Source organism: Rana temporaria, chromosome 5 (genome assembly GCF_905171775.1).
Source record: "Rana temporaria chromosome 5, aRanTem1.1, whole genome shotgun sequence".
NCBI lineage: Eukaryota > Metazoa > Chordata > Amphibia > Anura > Ranidae > Rana > Rana temporaria.
Window position 1 is genome coordinate 115,706,582 of NC_053493.1, and position 22,938 is coordinate 115,729,519.

A 22,938-nucleotide genomic window follows, 5' to 3' on the forward strand; every position below is an offset into this window, starting at 1 on the left:
GTTCAAAGGGCAAATAAACTCTTGCCCTTTGTTGGGGTTCGTGGCTATAGTCAGATCCGATATGTATGCCTAATTCTAATTTAAATTAATAAATATCTAGACTGAAGAGAGGAATGAGTTCTACGTGTAAGCCCGATTTTCTTTTTTCTCGCTCTCCCTACTTCCTTCTCTTTTCTATCTCTCTATGAGTCTAGCACTCTGGAGCAGTTGGTACTTAAGATAAAAACCTAATGTCACAAGAGTGCTTATGGACTGGTGAGCATGGGAGTTCGTTTACTAACTTGGACGTGGGTGGGAGTACAATAGAGGCCTCGAGTCCTATATTTCAATTTTGTGGATGCCAGAATTATGAGTATTATAATATATTTGGAAGCTTAGTGAAGCTACTAGTAATTTAAGTCCTGCAGGATACCACAAATGAGACGTGAGAGAATTCACTGACACTATTTTAACTTTTAACCTCTAGAGGGGGGTGTTGCATTATATTTCTATAAGGAGATTGTCAAACACATATATTCCGAACATTTTCTATGTAGCTGATTGAATTAATGTAACACCCTAATATCTGCAAAGTGTATGATAAACTATAACCCTATAACATAAAAACCTTATAACGTATAACAATTCCTATTTCTTTCTTCCCTTTTCCCTCCTCCCCCTTCCCTCTGAGGGTTCTTCAAGTTCTCTTAGCATGTGTATAGGGCATCGTCGTGATCGAGGGGCCCTATGGTTTGTTCAATGAGTGCACCATGCACTTCTTGTGCGGGAAAGAGAGTCAACTCTTATGTTTGCAATTTCCTCACCGGTGTTGACCGGAAAAGTGAGCGTATGGGTCATGAATTTGTTCTAGGTGGAGATTGATCACCGCCATGTCCCATCTATTCATGCTGCAAGAACATTTCTGTACAGACACATGTAACTTATATAAACAAAATAACATAAGAAAGCAGTGTAAAATGATTAGCATTGTCCCTTTACCAACACTTCTGAGTATATTATCAGGGAACTACGTGGGTTTGGTTTCCGATTATAGTGTTTAGGTCCGATTAGCTCATAAAGAAAAAAAAAAAGACAAAAAAAAAAAAAACACCATATGTCATATTACAATAAAACATTTTGTGACCCGTTTCTCTTCTTATGTGCGTCAAGAATAGTTCAGAACAGTCCACAGGGGCTGTGAGCCACCCTAGGAGAGTGAAATAGGCATATAGGCATACAGTAGTTATGCATGTTCAACCCCTGTATGGTAATCTGACCAGGAAGAGGTGTGGGCAGATTAGAGAGAGTTATAATGGGTGTCATTCTGATCTTTGAACATTGGGAGAATGGAAGTGGTACTTACAGGCGTCGAGTTCATGGCTATTGAAATAGTCAAACCTTTATGCTAGAAGTCTGCCCGGTTGTTCGACAGCTGGTCAGATAACCTTGAGGATGGATACCACCGCACCTCCTGTCCAGATTGTGATATCTAGTTGTATAAAATAAAATGGAACAAACAAGGAGAAGGTTGCAAAAAAAAAAAAAAAAAAAAGACATTTTGTTGGACCTATACTCAACAGTGCCCACTTTTTGAAGTGGTAAAATTATATTTAGGTGGGAACTGACGCATCACAAATGTGTGGAAGTGAGTGGGGGAAGAAAAAAAAAAAAAAGGTTTTTGTTCTTGCAGACCTTAGGCAGTCATTCAGTGAAGTGTGTAAACAGATTCAAGTGTCCATGCGGTCCTGGTATTCTAGGCGATCTCTGCGCCTGGGTGGGGAGAGTCCTGGATTTCCTCTGGCCTCTCCTCTCCTGTTGTTGCGGGGTGACGGTGATCTGCGACGTCGATCCCCCTGTCTTTGCGCTCTGGGAGTTTGATTGTTGTGGATCGATACCCATGGCTCATTAAGCATAAATGAGTTGTACCATTCTGGAACCTCGGTCCTAGGGATGTTCATGGCTTCGCAGAAAGGACGGAGGTCTTCGGGTGTACGGAGCAATGCTGTGTGGCCCCTGAATGTGGCCGAGAGGCAGAACGGGAATTTCCACCTGTAGGGTATTCCCCTCGATCTCAGCTGTTCCGTGATTGGTCGCAGTGCTCTGCGTTGCTGTAAAGTAATATTTGAGAGATCTTGGTACAGCTTTATTTCAGTGCCGTTGAAGATGACTCTATTTTTCTCTCTCGCTTTCCTCAAGATGGCTTCTTTCAGTGGGAAGTTTACTAGACAGCAGATTATGTCTCTGGGGGGGTCATTTTCTCTCCCTCTGGGCCTGAGGGCTCTATGGACTCTCTCAAATTCAATCGGGGTATCGGCGGGTCTTTCCAAGATGTCGTTGAATATGGCTTCCGCAGTGCGTTCTACAGGTATTTGGTCAGGCATTTCAGGTACTCCCCTAATTCTAATGTTGTGTCTCCGCCCCCTATTGTCGAGATCTTCTAAATGGCGGTGTATCTCGATTAAGTGAGTGAGGTGCATGTCAGCGTTCTTCTGCACCTGCTGTATAGCATCCGCATGGCGTGCTGAAGCCTGTTCAATTATCCCAGTCCTGACTGCAATGCCCTGTATATCCGCTCGGATTTCATTGATGGCTGCAGACAGGGAAGTTTTTATGTCCAGGGCTACAGCTTGCAGATTAGCCTGTAGATCTGCAAGGCTGAGGATCTGTGCCATTTGTGGTGCAGGCATCTGGGGACCTAGTGAGGGTGCCTGAGTGCTTGTTTGGGGCACCTGGATGCTGAGTTGGGGTGCTTGGTTGCTTAGTGGGGAACCTGGGATGATTTGTGGGGGTGCCTGCATTGCTTGTGAGGCAATCGCGCTATTCGCGGCATCCGCGATGGTGCTGGAGCCGCCGGGCGGCATGAGAGGCTTAGGCGAGGCCGCGGCTTTGAGGCCTAGTGCCTGCGCCGCGCGGAACATCTCAGGGATGTGGGGAGAAGATGCCTGACCTGTCTCCATTGACTCCCGAGGCGTTGAGGAGGTACGATCCCCCTTTCCCATGCAGTTTTTAGGCTCGATTCGGCTTGTGGCTCAATTTAACTGCTCCTTTGTGCCAGAGATGGGGAATCAAGCAGCCATCTCGGTCCGGTGCTAGGCCACGCCCCCCCCTGTTTCTATCTATGGAACTGATCCACAGAATCAGTTTACCATAGATAGGCAGAAGATCCGACATGTGTAATTGAATTACACTGTCGGATCTTAAGGATGCAATTCTAGGCCGGCCGCTAGGTGGCGAGGCCATTGCGGCTGGCCTAGAATATGCAAATGAACACTTACGGCGATCCACGAACGTTCCGACGGGCCCGTCGCGCTGAATCTACGCTGTTTACGTCGAGTTACGCCGTGTAAAAATAGGGCTAAGTCCTATTTGACTAAGCCCTATTAAGTATGGCCGTCGTTCCCGCGTCGAAATTTTAAACTCTACGTCGTTTGCGTAAGACGTCTGTGAATGGCGCTGGACGCCATTTACGTTAACGTCTAAGCAAATGACGTCAGAGCGACGTCTGTTAGCGCAATGCACGTCGGGTAAGTTACCCGACGGAGCATGCGCAGTACGTCCGGCGCGGGAGCGTGCCTAATTTAAATGGGACTCGCCCCATTAGATTCGGCACACCTTGCGCCGGACACATTTAAGTTACACCGCCGCAAATTTCAAGGTAAGTGCTTTGTGGATCGGGCACTTAGGTAGAAATTTTGCGGCGGTGTAACTTAAATCGGAAGATTTAAGTTACGCCTGATATTTGTGGATCTGGCCCTAAAAGTTTTACATACTGCAGCAATATTCACACGTAGAACACCCAACATTACAGGTGATTTATTGTTACAAAACAAGTATACTTTTGCACACTGATACTGACTAGTATTCCAACATTTCTCTTCTCCCTCAGTTTCTCTCCCTCCCCCTGGAGGGGCAAACAAGGAGCACCCAACGTGCTCCCTATCAAATCATGACGTCATCAGATGTTGGCACACCAGCGGCTGGTTGTAATGCTTTAGAATAAAAACCTGTGGTTTTGTATTACAGAAAGGCCGGCTTAATGCACTTGCTGGCATTAGGACACTTTTGGGGTAATTTGGGGTAATTTCTAGGCATTTTGCCAAGGCACCCCATGGTGCCACACCATACAGGGGGCTGGGTATAATTTTAGATTCACATAATTTGTTAATATTTTTCGTGCAAAGTGAACATTGTTGAGAGGCAACAATTTTGGGTCCAAAGAGCCCTGGAGTCATCAGAAAATATTACTATATAAAATATTGGTGATATGTAACACTGTTTAGGCCTGAATTGTTGAAATAATTGGCATCAATATGACTATAATTAGAATTACCAGGCAAAATAGGTAGTTTGAAATGTACAGTATATCATACATTTATATATACGATGTGAAAATTAAGGATTCAAACATTTTAGATTTTGCTGTATTATATTTTTTCATTTCATGACACCCTAAAAGTTTCAATTATTATTTTCGGTTCCAGAGCTAAACTCCCTATGTTCTTGAAGGTGCAAGGCATCAGGCCCTGGTGAACTATAAATATTTAGCTTTACTAGTCTGTTTTTAATCCTGTTTTCTGACAACCTCAATGGTATTACTCTTAAAGTGGATGTCCGCTGGAAAAAAAAAATATTAAAAGCCAGCAGCTACAAATACTGCAGCTGCTGACTTTTAATATCAGCACACTTACCTGTCCTGGAGTCCAGCGCCGTCCGCAGCAGAGGACGAGCGATCGCTCGTCACTCTGCTGCCCCCCTGCCATCCTCGGTGAGGGAACCAGGAAGTGAAGCGCTCCGGTTTCTCTGCCCGGTTCCCTACGGCGCATACGCAAGTCGCGATGCGCCATGCTGACTGGCTCCCGCTGTGTTCTGGGAGCTGAGTGTTTCCCAGAACACAACGGGGGGGACGGAAGGTGACGTCCTGCCCGCAGTCTACCCGCAGACTGTGTGGCCGGAAGTGGGTGCAAATACCTGTCTTTAGACAGGAGGAGGAGGGGGAGGGTTCCGATTTGCAGGAGTGGAGGTGGAGGGTGGAGCTCCACTTTTTTAGAATTCATAATTCTAAAACATTCTAATATTGAACACATAGTTTTTGCGACGTAGCATCGTAGGAAATCTCTACGCGTTTTGTGGATAACTTCCACTCATCAGGAGCAGATTAAGTACTATAGAGCTTAATTGTAGTCCTTGACATTGTACTTCAGATACTAAAATAGAATGACTATATACAAAAAAAATTAAGAGTTTTAGTGGGACAAATGTGTCCCTCCTTTCTGTAATTCATGTCAATCGTAACTATACTGTTGTCACTCACCATTGCTTTGCACATCAGAAATGAGCTGTCATATTGGAGATTACCCGATCTAGCAGAGCATTTTTACTATTTGAGGCTTCTACCAATTATCCCATAAAATTATCCTGCAGTGTGTTAAGGAATTAAAAAGCTCTAGTTGAGTGTGCAGTACCATTTGTCATCAATGTATGAATAATTAAAATCTCCCATAATAATAACATTATCATGTTATTTAATTCTACTTGGGAGAGTAGATTCCTCCATTCCTCCTCCAAAGTTAAACTTCAATCCCTCAATCAACACTGACTATTTTAATCTTTATGCTGCATGCATTAATAAATATATAGTAAGGCATATGATATTTACTTGCATTAAACTTTTTTCCATTTCAGTAGTTACTTCCTGGTTTCTGGCCTGAGCTAAGGGCTGATGGATTCTGGGGAGTAAATGCTACATAAATCATATAACCTTTCAGAAGATGGCTGTGGCTAAAAATGCTAGGGGGGGTTTCAAAGTGATTTATCAATAAAATAAAATAAAACATAGACACATGAAGCCATTACATCAACATGACAGTCAGGTAACTCGTTTTATCAGAGGGAAATGACAACAATGGCAGCCTACAGTATGTAAGTCTCTCAGTACACTTTTCTGAAGCAAATCGAAAAGTCTTGATTCTCTTGGTCACCACGCTTAGCACATCACCACGATCTTTGGTCTGTCTTATAACACTTGCATGGTAGAACAATAAGCACTAATTATGTAAATTGTCGAGGCTTCTTTTTTTCAGGCTTTTATACACATGGGTATACTGTTCCAAAATTAAAAGTATAAATATTAATATCTACTTACATTTTTTCCTATTTATTTAACTAGCCTAACAGATTCTACTTGACATGTTAATTGCAAATGGTTACTCATTACTAAGTATTTTTGATCCCAAAGGTGACGCGACAATTTCTATGACAAAAATAATGATACCCATGAGAAAAGAATTGTTAAAGTAAAAAATATTTTCAGTATGAAGGCGGATTACAGCTGAACTCCAATGAGATAAAATCACTATTTAATTCAGTAAAACCATTGAAAGTATTTTTACAAACTACCATAGCTACTTGAACCACTTTCGTCATCTGCAATCTGTAATTCTATGTGTAGCAGCATCTACACTGGATGGGGGTGGACCAGGATGGTGAATCAACCAGGCTCTTTTGCTTCGCACCATGACAACATTCATACAGCAAACATGGTCACAGCAGTAGGAAGCGGAGGAGTGACTTCCTCAATATGGTACTGTCCCTACATTGTCCAGTCACAGGGTGGGGTGGGTCTTGGACAAGGCTGTTTTAATTAGCAGCAATGCAGTCTGTAGAGAGGTCATAGGCCTGTGGTTTGGTTGTCTGACAGGGATACCTGTATCACAAGACTGGATTAACAAAATTATATTTAAAACTGAACTCTGGGAAAAGTTGCAGTTACAGAAAATAAAATTAAACCTTCCACCGGAGAAGCATGAAGGCCTCCATTGCAGAACTTCTGAAAATGTTAGACTGCTGTTTGTAATGCTGACCGCATTACTTTGAGTCGCTAACCTAGAAGTATGCAGATCAGGAAAGCTCATGTTCAATTACATTCCAGCACTACCACCCGTGGCCCTCAGCACATAGTAGTGTGGGAAGACTAAATTTTCTAAGTCATTGATATAAAGTTGATGTAAAGTCAGAACCCCTCTGTTATACCAAGGTATACTACAGAGTGTAAATGTTTGTTTAAAATTATGCAGATAAATACCTTATTTCAGATCGCCTCTGTGCAGTCACGTGACCTCCTATCGCTCTCCTCCCCCAATCTAAGGGCTACAGCGGGAGGGGCAGAGATCCCCTTCTGATGTCAGCCAGAAGGTCACGTGACCGCTGTGCTGCCCACTCAGCCCCTCCCGCTGTAGCCCTTATATTGGGGGAGGAGAGCGATGGGAGGTCAAGTGATCACACAGAGGTGATGTGAAAGAAGGTATTTAGCTGCATAATTTTAAACAAACATTTACATTGTGTAGTATACCTTGGTAACAGAGGGGCTGGCAGTAATCCTACTCTGACTTTACTTCCAGCTACTAATAGCGGCAGAAGGGTAGGAGAGGGGCAGAGAGGAGATGGCTCAGCAGCCATAAATACTGTGTTCAGTTTACATAGGGGGACACAAGAGCAGGCAGAATAAAACAGTTTTTACAGCATAGAGAGGGACAAATTAGACTAGACAGATTAAGGTCTACAACCTCTTTAAAGTATGTTAGCTAGATGGCAGCATGATAGCTAGGCAACTAGTATTTTGGGAAAGTGAGGTCAGCAATGTATCCTCCCTGACAGACTTCCCTTAAACTGACATTTTACGGGTACATTAGAGGCATACAACACAAAATACAGGCTTTTTTGCACCAGGAAAGCCTACTTGCTGTGTATGGTGCGCAATACATATGAATGACTCCATGGCTGTACGCGGGTATACACTAGTACCCTCAAAAATCTGCATATAGTGTATGGACATTGTAACGAAACGTCCCACACTCCGCTTGAGTGCTTCCGTCATATACCACTTCCTATCAGTCTGGATATAGATATCAGATATTCCAGCTGCTCACAAACACACAACGAGACAAGAATTTTTTGTCTGCTGAACATGGAGTGTTTATTAGAACCAAGAATACAACCTTATATATAGTTAGAGGAGGTAACCAGAACATAAATTAACATGAGCTAATTAAAGGGGTTGTAAAGGAAATATTTTTTTTTTCATATATGCATCCTTTACCTGCAGACTGTAACGTCACACCAATAACTTTGCACTAAGTACAACTATAGTTGCTTCTTTCCCAGTCAACTCTCTTCATTTCTTCCTTCTTTCCGAATACCCACTCACTTCCTGGTTCGCTCCTGTGCGGCCTATTTAAACTCCCAGCACTCACAGAATGGTGTTCCTCTATTGCTGACAGAACGCCACTGTCAGCTGGGCTTCCAGACTCACCTGATCTAAGCTCCAGCTTCCTGAACTGGATCTCCAGGATTCCTTGTTCGCTACAGCTCACAGCAACCAGGTCCAGGCTCTCATCCATGCCCAGCTATCTGCAAACCGCAAGTACTCTGCTTTAGGAACCAATTACTATGCATTGATCTCCATACTTGCCGCCTTGCTTCCAAGTTCATGTTCACTGTTATGCTATCAATTACTATGGAGTTCTGCTTAACTCTCAAATTACAGCTCTCATGTTAAAGTTCATTGCTATAGGTATCAATTACTATGCTCTGCTTTACATGCCTGATGTTTGCTTCCATGCCTGTACACTGCTAATACTATTGAGTACTATAGAGCACCCCTAGAGTCACAACCACAGCATTCCTGATTACCTTCACTGCTACAGATATTCTCATCATTGTGCTCTACCTATGATATCGGTTACTATTGGAACTAACCATTGAACTATGATATGTAGACTAATTCGTCCATAAGGAACCCAGTCCTGTTGTAAAATATCAGTAACTCTGAGTTCACTCCTGACCCCCAGTGTGCAGTCCCAGTACTGCGGCTACACCTATTGCTATACCTGTTCTATATCGTTAATATCAGATTTACCTTTATGTTGCTTATGCTGGAATAAGCACTATTTACTTTACTGAGGCTGTGATGATAGAACCCAAACTCTTAATTGAGTTAAGAGTGAAACCTGGGTTCGAACCTGAGAAGTCTCCGCAGTTGCGATCCATAAACCTGAATCGAATTTGGCGTAACGTTACACAGACATTCCTCTTTTCACTTCCTCATTGTTCGTTTTTGCTCAGAAGTTGCTCTATTTCTTCTCTGTTCTGTTCACTTCCTGCTTGTCTGATTGTTACTCACCACCATGAAGGGAGGCTTTACTGCGGTGGTCATGATGTGCTCGCCCCCTCCTGGGAACTAAATCTGTGTGGCAGGAAGCTCTCTACGTGTTAGAAACTTCAAGAAGGTGTGAATTTCTGGGCGTGCCGCAATGCATACTGGGAAATGTAGTTCTTACATGAACGAGAGCCGCAAACCAGGAAGTGAATGAGAGAACATAAACTAGAACGCCGGAGGTGATATAGATGAAGGAATTTAATAGGTATTTCCTAGTTTTTTAACAGAATCATTACACTATCCTGTCTGTCTACCTTGCAGACATTAATTTTAGGTAAACATTTTCTTTCCTTTACAACTCCTTTAACTAATCATTTACCCAGACGAGGTGACTCATAGATATGACCTTTCAGGGTAGACGTCACGTCTCCTGAATCACCTGCTATACAATACACATTATCATTGGTGTAAACACAGGACATCTTCACACAATAGCAGTGTCAATTAGCACAGAGAACAGACAGATGGCTGGAGTTGGTGAAATTAGCATCTAACAGTATGTGTCCCAACATTATGAATGAGTCACTCTTACAATTAACCCGTCGAGTTCAGAATCAACAAACAGTAAATAGTTCTTTACAGATATCCTGGAATATATTGTGGATAATAATTACATAATAATCCCATCTCAGGTAGTCCAAGATATAATTTCTCAGTCATCCTATGCCTCTAGTGGACATAGGATGATTTTAGACATAAGAGGGTCCGGGGATGTCCCGGGTGAGTCTGTCACAGACAAATTCTCCAATAACAGAAAATCTGTGTTCAGGGAACATGTCAGTACGCTATACACAGCCAGAGACATCACAAGCCAGAGATCTTAGAACGTTCAATTTAACTGGCACAACATAAGCTCAAAACAGAGCCATCTATTGTTGACAGTGTACTTAATATTTCAGAGTGTTTAGCTACTTCATCAGGCAAACAGTGGTGTTTTAATGTAAGGATTTGTGCAAACAGAGATTTCTCTATACACCTGTGGCTTTGGCTGAAAACATGACAATGGGACAGAAAGTGAAGGTAAATCTCCCCATTGGGACGTAGAATGCCTCCACGACACACATATTGCAAAGCATACTAGACATTTTAATACAACACTTCCACAGTACTTTTACAGCCCTTACACATTATCTTCCATAACAATGCCTTCATCTATTTTTCTCTCCAGAAGGATGGGGCCATCTTTAATCAAGAGTTGGCCAGAACATGAATATGTTTCCTGGCCTGAGATGCTGGCACAGTTTTACACAAGTATCTGTACACAGATTAGCCCCCTACTGCAGCCTCTCATTTTGTGAATTTTTCCAAATTTACAATGTTGAAGTCTGATCACAGGCAGAGGAACAGCTACCCCTGCCTGCATCAGATTTTGGCAACTGGCAGACTTGTCAATTTTAGGGTCATTTTGTATGATCACTGAAATGTTTTCAATCAATAATGAAAGACAGCATAAACAACTCAAACATCAGTTACTGACAACAAATCAATGCTATGGTTTATACATAACAATAAAAGAAAGTAACAATAAAACATAAATAAAATATAAATCCACAAGATTCCTCTTCCCATACTGTGTCTGCTCATCATTAAAATTCCTGACTTCCTTAACTTCAGGAAGCAAAGCTCACCGATATCATTATTCTGTGCCTCCCATCTTCTCAATAATACTTTGTGTTCAGAGCAACAGTTTAATGATTTGATTGTTTTGATTGTATAGCCTTGAAATATTTAGTAGGCAGGTATATAAATTATATAAATACATATTTAGTATGAATAGATAGGTTTAGTAGGAATAGTAGGTAGGAATAGAAATAATATTAAATAATATTTAAATAAATATATTCTAAATAAATATTTAAATGGAAATATTTAGATTTCTAATTTCAGCTACAATGTTAGATTTAACCAGCTTCAGAGAAAGCAAAATGGTAGAAAAGCACCTGGAAGAAATCCAGCCCACACATGAATACAGTCTGTTACAATAGTTATCTGAAATAATATGAGTTTCATGAAAATGTCACCCTGCATTTTATTTTTATAAGAAAAAAAATCACCAATTTTTTAAATACAATCCCTAAATAGATAAAATTGAACAAGTAAAAAAATGTGTATATCATTAAAGCGGTAGTAAACCCTCTCTGACCTGTTTTACCTACAGGTAAGCCTAAATTAAGGCTTACCTGTAGGTATTTGCAATATCTCCTAAACCTACATGGTTTAGGAGATATTTGCAGGCGCACTGAGAACAGTCATTCATAAAACCGTCAATGGCAGCTTTGACTGCTCCCGCGCGCATGCGCGGAGTGACGTCTTTCAATCACAGCGACCGAGTGGCGATACCCGGAAGTTACCTTCCGAAGAGATGTCTGCGGCCGGAGGGGGGGTAGGGGTTCGGAGAGCCAAGATATACTCACTGTATCCTCCCATCCTCCTAGTGCAAGACTAGTCTCTTTGGCTCCTGACCCCCCCCCCCCCGCAGTCCAGCAGTCTTGTACGGTGGAATGTTCCTGACATCATCATGCCCATAGACCGGCTCTGGACATGAAGACATCAGGGAAAGTCCACCACTGGACGTGGGGAGTGCCATTTTCCAGAGGATCGAAGGTAAGTATAGACGCTGTGTTCATCCCTAGACAAAACAAACAGTTTATCATCTTTAAACATTTTGGTTGCAGTCTATTTCTAATTTAGTCTTATGCCGCGTACACACGACCGTTTTTCGGGTTCTAAAAAATGATGTTTTTAAGGGTCAAGAAAAAACTAAGTTTTTTTCAACCCGATCATAAAAAACGGCCTTGCCTACACACGAGCGTGAAAAAATGCTCTAGCAAAGCGCAGTGATGTACAACACGTACAACGGCACTATAAAGGGGAAGTTCAATGCGGATGACGCCACCCTTGGGGCTGCTTTAGCTGATTTTGTGTTAGTAAAAGACGATTCACGCTTTTCTGTCTGTTACAGCGTGATGAATGTGCTTACTCCATTACGAATGGTAGTTTTACCAGAACAAGCTCTTCCATCTCATAACTTGCTTCTGAGCATGCGTGGATTTTTCACGTCGTTAAAGCCCATACACCACCATTTTTACAACCTTAAAAACGACAACGTTAAAAACGTTGTGAAAAAAAGAGCCCATTTTTTAGAACCCGAAAAATGCTCTGAAGCCCACACACGATCGTTTTTAATGACATTAAAAAAAAACTTCATTTTTTAGAACCCGAAAAACGGTTGTGTGTACTGTACGCGGCATTGGGCCTTTTTCAGACTTGTGTGACTTTTCCTACTACTTTGAACATCAGAGTCGCATGACAAGTTGTACATCATGATTCCCAATGATAACCATTCATACCTGTGCGACTTCAAGTCACGCCAACTTCAAAGTAGTCCCTGTACTACTTTGGACCGACTTTGATGTGAGTTGAGGTCCATAGACCTCAAGTTTGCACAGGCATTCCCTGAAATCGCGCTAAAATCATGCCAAAATTGCGTCAAAATCACACAACTTCGGCAGTGTGAAAGGGGCCTAAATGAGCCATGCCACACATATGGACAAACATATTGGTACTGGATTTATGATATGATATGACTTTTGATTATTCTGGCGGAGGTTCATGTGAGTGAAGTAATATATTTTGAGCTAATACGGAGTGGGAGTGTAAACTGGATGCATCGAGTTAAAGCAGAAGTAAACTCTTCGAATTAACAGTTTAAAAAAGTTACATTCCCATCACGTGCCGGGTATATAGCTGTCACATTGGTTGTGCTCTCAACCAAACTGTCCAACCATCCAATGGCTACTGTCATAACTGATCACATGTGCAGCATCATAGCAGTGGCAGATCAAACAAAGGCCAAGATGGTAGCTTCCGTGGCTGAAAATGAATAGGAGAGTTTACTTCCACTTTAAGGTGTTACATTTTCTAAATATTTGGACACAAACTACAACATTACATCATCTGCTCACCAAAATTATTACCAACTTAAAGTGTAAGTTCCCTATATAGAAAATCTGTAAGGTGAACTTACACTGGACCCTGTCCCCATCCCCCCTGGTCCTGCTAACCTGGAGTCTGGCAATCGTTCGTTCTGACACATCGGATAGCCGCTTTACCAGTCGGGGGATTTGAAATCCCCATGGCTTTCTCTCCTCTCTTTGTCCATGGTGATAGGACAGGCTATGCAGCTTCTGATTGGTCGGCGCCACCCATGTGACGAGGTACGTTTTGGAGATTAAGCTGAGGGGATTTCTAAGCCCAGAACCGGTGAGGCGGTGACCCGGTGTGTCAGTGCCCCGGTATGTCAGTGCGGGTGATCGCCACGCTCCAGGTCAGCGGGACCGGGGGGATGAGAGAGGGGTCCTGTGATGTTCACCTTACAGATTTTTCTGTAAAGGTGAACTTACCCTTTAAAGAATAGCCAGAATATTTATCACTAAACTTTGCTATAAACAGTGTTTGGTCTTTGTATGGGAATCCCAATTACTTAAAAACGTATATTTTAATTATATGCAACTAACATGAACCTGTCACCTAAGTCAACCTTTAACTTACTGAAGATGCCATAATGATGCAGCTGAAGCATATTATGATTGAAAGCTTAAAAAAAATCAAAGATAAAAAATAAGAAAGACAGCTGCACTATGTAGCCCAGTTTCTGAATCCTAGAATTAACCATGCATATGTTATTACAATCTGCTTTTATAAACACTTGGTTATTTCAAGCAAACTTCTAAATTAAAGTTATGTATTTATTAAAAACATAAAAGATGACGGGGAGGAGTCTGTGGCCCCAAACCAAGTATGATTGACCAAATACAAACTCTTCTTTTTCTGAAGTTCCGCTTCATTTACATATATATTTTTGTAGAGCACTGCAATTATTTATGCAGATGTTAACATTTCTTCATAATTATGTAGAATTTTATAAAATGACTGGAATAATGCAGCAGATGCATGGAGGACTCTAAGCCACTAATCATCAGTCCATTAAATAAACAGCCATGAGTTTTCATGCTAAAAGCTCGCAATAATCTACTTTTGGCTGCAGAGTTCTAATAAACAGTAGAAATAATATAAATAAACCAATAAAAAGCTGAAATCATAACAATACTAATCTGCCATTTTTTCAAGCTAGTAAGTGGAATAATAGCTCCTAATTTTTTTTTTTAGGAGAGCTATATAAAAATTCAACTAAGCAATTTTAAAGCAGGAAAGTTAAGAAAAAGGAAATCTCAGTAAGCAACTTTATAAAAAATACAATATCTGCAATATCTGTTTTCCAGTGTGTGCCCAAGAATTACCTATATAAAATAAGTATGTCTAGTATTATCCATAATGTATTGGAAGCCTAGATCTGCGATAAGAGTAATTCATTGAAAAACCTAACATAGATGATAATACAAAATAGGCCACCCCAAATAAATATAGGTAAATAAAAAAATAAAAAAAGTTAGGGAAAATGTTCCTCAGTTGGTTTTTAGTTGAGAAATGTCCACCTTATATTCCCAGTCTGCAGCCCTTATATGCTAAATCCCCATTAATAAAGTTTTACATTATCTTCTATAGTTTTTATTTTTCAAATAAGAAATATCCTACACTGTTCTACAGAATATCCACCCAGCAGAGATAGAATACAGGCTCGCATCTAGTCAACACCATAGAAAGAGTGCTTCCAGTGTAAGCTGTACTGTGCTATGATAAAAATGAGCCAAGGCTATAAAAGAAAAAAACATTGAGGCACGTCTTTTAGGCTTTATGTACACTAGCCTACACTGGCAGCTCCTAAATTTGAGTTTAGAAGCTTTTGGCTTTTTTTTGCCAAAGCTCCTAAACTCAACTCCATAAAAGCCTATTATTTTTCAATGTACAAATAATCTTGTAGCAGAGTTTAGGAATTGCTATGTTTCAATGAGCTTCAACCTCCCTTTCGGAAGAATCGCATTCAGGATAGGAAAGTTTTAACCACAAGCCGCAGAAAAAAATGCAAAAAAAAAATAAAAATGCAAAACGCTGCAGAAATGTGCCGTGATTTTGCAGTTTTTTGCATTTTAACATGGTCGCTGTAAAAGTAGGCCAGTGTACATGAAGCCTTAAAGTATCAACCGAGTACTTCTTCATCTCCAGTTCCCAAGAAGTGTTGTGCATGAATTGGGGGGTGGGGGGAGGGGGTTACAAGCACTTACATGGCCTATCCCCACTGCCAAAAAAAATGACCTGGTAATGGAGTCCATTGGACCCCTTAATCATTTATCCAACATCTAATAGATACTGACTTGTTTTTATTCAAAATAAAGATAGCATTAAAGCCCTGAATAAAAAAAGAAAAAAAAAAAGAAATGCAAAAAACTAGGGTTAAAGTTACAGTACTAAAATTAATTGAACCCTCCCAGAGATTTATTCCAGATTCTGGGAAATCCCAACTCTCCAGTTACCATGCATTTCAATCTTAATTTCCTAAAGTGTATTAAAACAGCCAAATTAAAATGTAATATATTGCAGCTTACCAGTCCTTAGATGTAGTGGTTGCATTCACTTTTTATTTATAGGCTTTTTCCCTCTGTTTTTACCAATTGATCCTGACAGTAAAACACTTTTGGCCACAAATTGATGAACTGCACCTTATCCATTCAGAAGCAGGGTTGTCACAGCAGACTGCTCGCTTCTTATCTTTATTAAAGAACACTTCCACATCTCCATAACATATGAGTTAGGTGTTCTGTATTCTAATGGAAGAACTGCAAAGGACTGACAACATGCTTGAAATTTCAGTGCAGCACAGGCAAAGTCATAAGAAGTTACAAGTGCATTGCATTTCCTGGCAGGATCAACAAGCAATTTTCCATACATTATTTTTAAATTTAGCGCACTAGAGACTAGAAAAGTCAATCCCTCAGAGAAAAGACTCTGCAATCTCAGCAGAGAAAGACAACAAATATAATATCAGCACTAATGCCGCGTACACACGACCGTTTTTCAGGTTCTAAAAAATGACGTTTTCTTTTTATGTCATTAAAAACAACCATGTGTGGGCTCCAGAGCATTTTTCACGATCTAAAAAATGGGCATTAAAAATTTCAAACATGCTCTATTTTTTCACTACGTTTTTAACGTTGTCGTTTTTAAGGTTGTAAAAAATGGTCGTGTGTAGGCTTTAACGACGTGAAAAAAACAAGCACGCTCAGAAGGAAGTTATGAGAGGGGAGCACTCATTCTGGTAAAACTACCATTCGTAATGGAGTAAGCACATTCATCACGCAGTAACAGACTGAAAAGCGTGAATCGTCTTTTATTAACACAATATCAGCAAAAGTAGCCCCAAGGGTGGCGCCATCCGAATGGAACTTCCCCTTTATAGAGCCGTCGTACATGTTGTACATCACCGCGCTTTGCTAGAGCATTTTTTTTTTCACGATCGTGTGTCGGCAAGGCCATTTTAATGATCGGGTTGGAAAAAACGTTGTTTTTTCTAGACCCTTAAATGTCATTTTTTAGAACCCAAAAAAGGGTCATGTGTACGCGGCATAACCGTTAAAATCCTTCACACCCCAGTCCGTAACAGTGCCACTGGGCGATCCTGAACCCCTTATAATAATGTAGACAATGGATTCCACACCGCCATCACTGGTACACCCTTACTGTTCAATGTTTCAAAAACAGCTTTCCATAAGACTCTAGCGTAATTCTCCTCTGTGCCTTAACACCAACTCTGGAAAAATCTTCCTCCCCTTCCTCAAAGTGGGTGTCAATGTTTAAATTTCCTTTTTGGGAATATATATATATATGGGGCGTGTACCATTTAAATTAGGCGCGTTCCCGCGCCGAACGTTCTGTACATGCTCCCGCCGTGCTTTGCGCGAAATTACGGCGCCCCGACGTGTTTGTGAATGGCGACGTGCGTAACGTACTTACGCCGGATTTTTTTTTTTTAAATTCGACGCGGGAACGACGGCCATACTTTAACATGGCTGGTGTAAAGTTAAGCCATGAAAAAGCAGGCTTAACTTTGCGACGAAAAAAACGACTTGCGATGACGTAACACACGCGAGTACCTTCGTGGATTGCCGTAAAAGCTAATTTGCATTCCCGACGCAGGAAAACGATTCAAACTCCACCCAGCGGCGGCCAAAGTATTGCAGCCTATGATCCGAAGGCGTACGAAGCCGTAAGCCTGTCGGATCTTAGCCAAATGCCGTCGTATCTTGTTTGTGAATCACAAATTAAGATACGACGCGGCAAATTTGAAAATACGCCGGAGTATCAGTAGATACTCCGGCGTATTTCTTCTGTGAATCTGGCCCTATGTTTTTTTAATTTGTTTGAAATTAATCATCTTATCAAGTGGAACACTACTAAAGACCTGAAACCAGTAAGGACGGTGTGGAAATCATGGTATACATTCTACTTCTATGGACTGGGGTGTGAGAGATTTTAAGCCTTCATGTACACTACAGCTCCTAAACTTGAGTTTAGGAGCTCTTGCCATTTTTTTGCCAAAGCTTTTTTTTTGCGTTTTCTGATGGTCAAATTAGACAGTGTGTACACGAATCCTAACAGTTAGCGTTGATTTTATATTTGGTAATATTTGTTAATAAAAAAAATTGGACAGTTAACAGTCTATTTCCTTTGGTACATTAACCCCATCGGGTCTTTAGTTTTCTCAATAGATTTGAGGTTACTGAACAGGCATAGCAGCAGGACCTAATGACCTCTTGGCTTTATCTCTGCTGTTTGAAGGGTTCACAGGTCATGGGCTTAGAACAACTTTCTGTTGGTATGTCATTATGTTTACTACATTTGCAGAGCACATCACTGCACATACCAATGTGGCTTCTCACTGTCACACCCTGTGTAGTTCCTCGTCATATAATAGATATCTACATTTGGTAAAACATGTCACAAGTTGAAGATCAAATGCATCATTAAGGCTGGGGTCACATATGAGCACGTGCGTCCTCAATCCTCATTCACTGTTTCAGGTCTGATTTCTGCCCAAATTTTGGGCTAAATTCGGACCTGAAACTGACCAAAAGACGCACAGCGTTCATGTGAAAATCTCCATAAAGAGCCAATTACAATCTTCTGCTATTGGGAATTACAAAAAGGTTTTTCACAGTGAGAGTTGTGAAAGTGTGGAATAGACTCCCTACAGAGGTGGTTCTGGCCAGCTCAGTAGATTGCTTTAAGAAAGGCCTGGATTCTTTCCTAAATGTACATAATATAACTGGGTACTAACATTTATAGGTAGTTGATCTGGGGAATATCCAATCACCTCTTGGGGGATCAGGAAGGAATTTTTTCCCCTGCTGTAGCAAATCGGATCAAGCTCTGCTGGGGTTTTTCGCCTTCCTCTGGATCAACTGTGAGTATAGAAGTGGGTACCGTATATGGGATTGTATGATATTATTATTGTTATTATTCTTTATGCTTGAACTGGGTGGACTTGTGTCTTTTTTTAACCTGACTAACTATGAATGCAAGGAACCCGCATCCAATTTGCACTTGTATGAACCCGTCCTAAAGGAACTTTGAAGCATCTCAAACAAATCTCCAAATACAAGTGAAATGCACATGCATTTTTACTTCAACACAATTGTCACAAAAGCACACTCATATACTTTGGAAACAATTTTGGGAGAAGTTAGGTAACCTGTAAAACAGTTATAGAAAATATACTTCTGCTATGATTTAATGCAACAATGTATTTTATTCATATTTATAAGTAATTTTTATTTGTTTCAGTAATTAAACTTGGAGTATATGTAATCATGTTCTGTTCTGCCGTTTTTCAGCTATAAAGTTTGTATACATTATTAAGTGAACTACTTATGTACGTGTATCATTCCAATTATGTAATTAAATTCATATAGATTTGTAAACAACTGCTGTGCAGAAAGCATCAGGTGCACAGGGATTTTAGTACTGCGTACCTGAACTCCAGACATACCATCTGCTGGATCACCCTGAGGCCCCACAAAGTGAAGATGGATGGATGATGATTAATCGCATCGGCAACTGGGACATCAGAATCTAGCACTACGTGGGTAAACCTGAATTCACATTTCCAAAAATTATTCTACATGCTTGACCTATTAGTGTTATATATTTGACTGTGTAGTCGTTTTGTTTTTTCTAGGATAGCACACTGAATTCCAAAATATACTGATTGGTGTTTATGTGAAATTGTATAGACAACTACATCTTTATAAGTCTACATTTACCACTTTATCTCATATTGATTGTGCAAAGATCCTGAAATGTTACTGCATGTCTCTTACATGCTCTCTAAAATGAGAGCTAACATATGCAGGAGATTTTCAGTAGTAGTTTTATCTGCATTGGAATATAAAGGAAAATAGGAAGATTTTCAGACAATGCTTCCTGAGAAATATATTCAAATAACTCTTTCCAAAAGTTTTACATGGCACTCCTATAACCACTTTCTGCTATGAGCCTGTTATTCCGACGATCATTTTGTCATTACTTAAGATAACAACGTAATACATATACATGTATTGTTTTTTTTTTTTAGGGACCAACAAGGCTTTCTTTTCATGAATACTGTCCTGCAACAATGATTTGTTTTTTTTGCAAAACCTTAAAGTGGATGTAAACCCAAATTTTTTTTTATGTCACAATGTAGAGAATAAGATTTCCTATCATCTGTGCCCAGTCTTGCCACACAGAGTTAATCCAGCTCTGAGCAATCCTCTTTTATTGTTCAGTGAAAATTAACAGACTTCCAGATAAAAACCTGTCTAAATAAAAAGTCCTTTCCGTCCCCTTGCTTTGAGTGACATAATGTACCTCTCACAATGAACTGTGGATCACCCCCCATATTATGATAAACATCCAGGAATGTGCATGTGTCCAAGCTAGTGCACAAGATATGTAAAAACCCTGTCACTCGAAGCAAGGGGACAGAAAGGACTTTTTATTTAGACAGGTTTTTATCTGGAAGTCTGTTAATCTTTCACTGAACAATAAAAATGGATTGCTCAGAGCTGGATTAAATATGTGTGGCAAGACTGGGCACAGATGATAGGAAATCTTATTCTCTACATTGTGACATCAAAAAAATAAAATAAAAAATTTGGGTTTACATCCACTTTAACTAAACATAATACAATTAAACTAAAGGTCTTCTTTTTTGGAGCAGTGTTAGTTTAAAACAACACGATAATTATAATTTTGGTACAAAGCATTGCAAAGTTATTTACAAATTAAGTAATGTAGGTTTTTTCAATTTTGCACTTTTTTCAGTGTGATATCTGTAAATATATGTAAAAGGTTTAAACATATTAATGAATAAAGCAAACAAAAACAGAAAAAAAAAGTTTAAATAGTAACTAATAAAATAGAAAAAAAAAAATTCACCAGGAAAATTATAATTAAATGGAAAAGGTGAATACAATGAGTGTACAATGATGACATTTTTTGGGCGCGTCTAGAGTCTGCAACTGGGTATGTGAATGCTACCCCTACAAGATGTAATCACATGGCCTTTGCTCAACCAGAACAGTTACTTGTGAACAGCACTTGTAAGAGAAACCTGGGTAACAAGCGCGCAGTGGTGCACAGGCATGGACATTCTCAGAGATGCACAAGAAAAGACATGTACTGGCGCATGCATGAGCGTATTGGTGCACGCACACGTGCGCATATTGCGCCAGTCCGCCTATTTAAACCTGTCAGTAACATGTATATTTTGCTGAGTGGTCTCTTCACCTAGTGCCTGTTTACCCGATCTGTACCAGTTTCCTGTATCTTGACCTGTTGATCTCCGCCTGCCTACTTGTGACCCCGGCTTGTGCTTGACTCCGCTTCTGCCTGATGTTCCTGTGCCTCATTGCCCGACTGTGTACTGAACCTGGCCTGTGTCTCATCTTTGCCTCTGCTCTGTCTGGCTGTTGATGACCACCTGGCTCATGTTACGGCTACGCTTCCAGCTGCTGATCCAGCGACACGGGCTCCTGTTCTGAGTTCCGGCCCAGCGCTCTCCAGTCACCTGCCAAGACCCCACCAGAGCCATCTGCTACAGCGGCCCTCGTGCCACTCTGTGTCCTCCACTCCCTGTCACCACTACTAGGGGTGTTGGACAGGAGGTGCAAGAGAAGTCCCCTCTACAGCTCGATCTCCACCAGGTATGTGACAGCACTGTTTCAGCCTATTGGGCCTCATCAGCAGGGAACTGCTGGTTCTGGCCACTATGTTTGAAGCACCATTGTAAACAAAAGAAAGGTTGCAGGTGCTTCTTGTTGTATCTGAGGTTTTTATTAAGTAACAGCATATATAAAGTGGGTTGCTGCTAATGGATGCTGACAGCTTCAAGCACCTTAGTGTTAAATGGTTTGCCCAACCCATGTATCTCCTTTTTTCCTAGACAGCTTGGCCAGCAGAAAGGAACTGCTGGTAGGATCAACAGGTGATAAAAATATGTTATGGGGGGACAAAAACTGCTAATGAGGGATCACAGCATACAGTGTATGTCATTTGTGCTGTTTTGCCCATTGTTTCACACTATTTTCTCAGTTTCCCCTGGATCATAAGCTTTAACCAACACAGAAGGATCTAGATAAACTAAGGGGCTCAGAATCATACTCTAAAAATACTGTATACTATACAATTAAGCAAAGAAAACTACAATAAAATGCAGAAATGGGTACAATAATACTAGAGCCATATACACCTCTATAATTTAGAATGAATGTCCCAGTCAAATATTTATTATCATTACCAGTATCTAATTTAAGTACTGTTCATAATACTTTTTTTGTTGCATAAATATTTTATTATAGGCTTTTAACAAACATAAAGTGTATTATAGCAAAATAGGAAAAAGGTTTCATTTGCAGCATATCATACAGTTGTACACAAATTCCAAAAAGTAAAAAAAAAAAAAAAAAACACTGTAATACAAAGTTTCCATAACAATCAGAGTTCAAAATTGAAGAGTGTAGTGGTCTCTCTATTAATTTTGTAACCAATTCCATTCTCTATACTGGCCATCTACTGGTCTGGAAATCTATCAGAACCAACTGAAAATGCAGGGTCTTAGGTGCTATTTATATCCTAATCTTTCAGTAAGTCAATGATGGTCCGGAGGTCAGAGCCGACTACTCTAGTCAGTCCCCAGCTCCACAACCGCTATGCAGTAAGACTCAGATAAAGAAGGAGAAGAGAGAGGAAGAATGAAAAAGAAAAGAGCGGGAGAGGGAACGCACACAGGAGAGAACAGACGGAGAGGGGGTCGGGGTACCCCCTCCATCTACCGCCGGAGAAATAGTATGTCATACAGGGTCCACCATGATAACCAGATGTACCGTCAGAAAGAACAATGCATCTTGACAATAAGTCAAATGCTTTTCGTTAATTTTTCAGGACGAACCCCTTATTCTCAGTCCAAACAGAACCCCAATAAGAAGGGGGTAGATCCCTGAAAGCTTGTCCTGAACCCATATCTGTTAGTGATAATAAATAAAGTATTACGCACAGTACTCAACTGTGTTGTTGCAAGTGCACCCAAGACATTGTCATTATCATTATCCCATTATCATAAGACTATGCATGCAACTGGTCCCTGGAAGCTTGAAACATTAGCAAGTAAGAAATCTAGTAAATAGCATGCACATAAATTAAGCTTATGTTAATTGGCTACAAACAAACACAAATTTCTTCTTTGTCCCTATTATTGTCATCATGTTGGGAATGAGCATAAAACCTTGCACTAGAGAATAAATCTACACTTC

At 40.5% G+C, this 22,938-nt stretch overlaps 1 protein-coding gene across 1 annotated transcript in view; it reads right to left on the minus strand.

Moving 5' to 3' along the window:
- Positions 1-22,938, minus strand: part of NEK11 (NIMA related kinase 11) — a 340,812-nt gene that overhangs the window by 152,711 nt on the left and 165,163 nt on the right. The window lies entirely within an intron of this gene.